Source organism: Equus quagga, chromosome 17 (genome assembly GCF_021613505.1).
Source record: "Equus quagga isolate Etosha38 chromosome 17, UCLA_HA_Equagga_1.0, whole genome shotgun sequence".
NCBI lineage: Eukaryota > Metazoa > Chordata > Mammalia > Perissodactyla > Equidae > Equus > Equus quagga.
The window spans coordinates 16,408,800-16,412,979 of record NC_060283.1 but is presented as its reverse complement, the minus strand read 5'-3'; the positions used below and the strand labels follow the sequence as shown (position 1 = coordinate 16,412,979).

The 4,180-nt window shown below is 33.7% G+C and overlaps 1 pseudogene; it reads right to left on the bottom strand.

Moving 5' to 3' along the window:
* Positions 1 to 2,566: 2,566 nt before the first annotated feature.
* LOC124229115 (olfactory receptor 5T2-like) lies at positions 2,567 to 3,558 on the bottom strand (annotated as a pseudogene).
* Positions 3,559 to 4,180: the final 622 nt, after the last annotated feature.

The following is a 4,180-nucleotide window of genomic DNA, read 5'->3' as shown; positions in this document are numbered from 1 at the left end:
ACATTAATGTAGCAACAAATATTCAAAAATTGAAAACTTATACAGGAAATGCAAAAAGAAAAATACACAGAATCATAGTAACATACGGAAAACCTAATTCACCTCTGTTAAGCATTTTTAGTCAAGAAAAAACTGAAGAGGCCATAAAGACTTCAAGTACACATTTGATAAGATTATTTTCATAGATAAGTATATATTAAGCTTTGACCACAAATGAGAAAGAATTCTCTTTGTTTTCAAATGTAAATGCAGCCATATATTATTGAAAAAAAAGATCTGAATATAGAATATTAAGAATTTCATTCTGTTTAGAAATGAATAACAAATAAAAATAAACTCTCTATTAGATTTAGGAATTTAAAAATAAATTACTAAACCACTCCTAAGTCAAACAGAAATAAAGAATAAAACCAGATACACTGATAATGAAAATATGACACATTAAAAAATGTGGGATGTCACTGACATAAGGTTTATTGAAAAGTCTATCTTCAATTTGGAAAGCTAAAAAAGAATAGCCAAATAGACTAACAGAAGGAAGAGGAAAAATTTTAAAAGGAAAGAATAACCTAGAAAATCTAAACAAAACCTAATATTTGCACAGAAAATGCAATCTCTATGTCCCTTAACTGAATTAAATAAAGTTTTTTCACAGTTTCCTATCTATAATGTTCATTTATAAAGGGGATATTTATGAGTAATGATATGTGTCAGACTTGTTCTAGACTCTTGAAAATAGATTAGGTAATAAATCAAATATAAATTAAAATCCATATTATGTAAATAGTGAAAAGTGCAATGAGTGCATTTAATAAACAAGAAATATGAGGAGATGTAAAGTTGTTAAATTGCATTATCATAATGTAGCCAATGAGACCTCACTAATAACAAGAGAAATTTGAATAGCGAATTCGTGAATAGCAGTGTGGAAAGCCTTTTAAACAGGAGAAAAGAAATGCAGAAAAATTATGAGGGGAATATCTTATGATTAGAGATGCTTTAATTTGTAATGTTGAGATGTTATTTAAACTTAGTACTCCCACTTCAGAGAAATGTCCTTAGGCTCTACTCGATGTTTTAAGGTAATTACCCTATTGCAACAAAAGGAATTTCACACTCAAAAAAAATTAATGATAATGAAAGGAAGGAAGGAGGGTAGCAAGATAAAACACAATCGTGCATAATTAACTTTGAAGGAGGCATGTCCTTGAAATGAAAATAAGGTCATGTTTAGCAAGACTACACATAAGCATTGTTGAGACTTTCTTCTGTACCCTGATTCTTGGCCCTGGACACTGATGAAAGGAGGCATCTTCAAGGCCATCACAGAGTGATAGGGGTCAAAGGAAAACAGAGCCCAAGCTGAGTCAGGATCTGCCCTGTAGGGAAAGCCATAAAGACAGTTGGGGTTTAGTTGCGAGAAGAGCCCAATCTGTCTGCCAGTTGTACCTTATTCTCTGAATTGTGCTTGTCTTTTGAAACTCTTGGATTTAAGTATAATCTTGATAAATGCTAATGCCTTGTCTCTGTATTGTGAGGAAACAAAGAATGGGTTCAGTGTCTATGCTCTAGATGAAATAATCAAATAATAAAAGGGGAAGAAATGCACCCTCACAAACATCATGGTAATGACACCAGGAATTCGAACACATTCTCTGAGGCCTCCTAACCACAGGGTGTGATTATATTGTTGCTAATGCATAAATCTGCAGATGAAGCAGAGTGCTTTAAACTTGAGTCTGATATCAGTGACTAAACAAAAAGTGGTATGGGGATATGTCAGCTTTGCTATTGATTAGGTAGGATTTGCTCAAACTTCTCAGCCATAATAAAATTACTCCTAATTTCAGCCTGGGATCCTATCCAATTTGACTTATACTGAGATGAAAATTAATCCTATATTTTTAAAAAATATATCATGTGTATCTGTGACTCTGTGTGTGTAAATATATATATAATATATACCAATATTCGTATATTGAAACCCTAAACCTTGTACCTCAGAATGTGACTGTACTTGGAGACAAGGTCTGTGTGAAGGGAATTAACGTTAAACAAGGTCTTTAGGGTGGGCCCTAATCCAATACCGTTGGTATCTTTATAACAAGAAGATATTAGGACACAGACCTCAGAGACAAGAACAGATGAAGACACAGGGAGAAGACTGCCATCTACTAGCCAAGGAGCAAGGTCTCAGAAGAAACGAATCCTGCCATCACCCTGATCTCAGCATTCTAGAGTCTAGAACAGTGAGAAATACATTTCTGTTGTTTAAGTCACTAGTCTGTGATACTTTGTTACAGCAGCTGACATAATAACACAACACAATAACACACAACTATGGAAATGGACAAAGTGACACAATTAGTATCAGCATATATGTATTTATATATACATATGTGTGTATGTGTGTATATCTGAGAATGATTTAAGTAAGAAGCAAAGAGATGACACAGTTTTTCTACATTTGTGGAAACCACACAGGTCGAGGTATGACTATGGTCTTTATCTAAAAATGTCTAAGAAGAATAGAAAGGCACTAATGAACTAAAGCAAGACATTTTTATCATAACTTCTTGACATGGAGACAATTAGGATCATTCTTAATTTGTTTCCATTTAATGGTTAGTGTGTATATTTTATCGATACACCCAATTTTACCAAACACTCTTTTCATTGCATCTTTTACATCTGTGTTCCTTAAACTGTAGATTATAGGATTCAGCATGAGAATCACAATGGTGTAAAATATTGACACTATCAAGTCATGGTCCAAAGAGTAGCTGGCACTTGCTGTCACATACATGGAGAAGATTGTTCCATAATAAATTGACACTCCAGTTAGATAAGAACCACATGTAGAAAACACTTTTTGTCTCCTTTCAGCAGAATGCATCCTCAGAAGGACCAACAAAATGAAACCATAGGAGACCAGGAGAATCAGGATAGTGACTATCTCAATAATACCTGTAAAGTAGGAGATGAGAATCTGGTTTGTGTGAGTGTCAGAACCAGAAATGGTGAGGACAAGAGGGATGTCACAAGACATGTCTAATTTCATTAGATGCACAAACGATTAGGCTAGATTCAGTGTGCACTGAAGCATTCAAAATGTGACAAAGATAGGAAGCAATGATGAGTGGCATACAGACCCTAGCTGACATGTTAACTGAAGGCAGCAGAGGGCTGTAGATTGTTGCATAGTGATCTTATGCCATTGCAGCCAAGGGAAAGCATTCTGTGGTTGCAAAAATAACAAAGCTAAATATCTGTGCTACACATCCAAGGAATGAAATGACTTTGTTATCTGACAGGAAATTGACCAATATTTTTGGGATCACAACTGAGGAACAGCAGGCATCCAAAAATGATACACTCAGAAAATAGTACGTAAGGTTGTGGAACCAGGAATCCCCCTGACCAATATAGCCAGTGCCAAATTTTCCATCAGATTTAATAGGTAAATTGTCAGAAACAGGGAGAATAAAATGATTTGCAGCTGAAGTTTGTCTGTGAACCCTTCAGTATAAATATAGTAAGTTCAGTGACATTCTTCATGTTGACACCTCATGGAACAAACTTGAAGATAATTGTAAAATTGTAATTCATATTGCTATGACAAAAATTAACAATATTGTGACTCAGGGAAAGTGAACTATGTCCTCATATTTATTATTTAGCCATGCATAATTTCCCACCAGCATTTCAGAACACAGTAACAAGATGATGGGTCAAAAGTTTATGCCACTCACTGCAGAATCTAATGGAAGATTTGAGTTTTAACTCACTGGCTCAACTCATCTCTAAAACCATCAAGTCAAATGGCTAATTTAACAATGAATTTTATTAGCTATTTTCCTATTAAATCACGTTAAAACACAAGGTGAACTTCTAAAAAAATTTCTTCTATAATTAAGACATTAATGTTTATCCAAAAATAGAATATTCAAAAGTAAATTATGTTAATAAAATTAATTTTTAAAATAACTACATATAGAATATGTTGAATAAGATTGGTTTGACAGACTAAGAGTCTACTGAATTATATCTGATGAGTTAATCTCTCTAAAAGTTTTCCAATTCCATCAGGCTATTCTGAAAAGAACTAATTAATATTCTTTTTTTTTTTTTAGGAAAATTAGCTCTGAGCTAACTACTGCCAATCCTCCTCTTTCTGCTG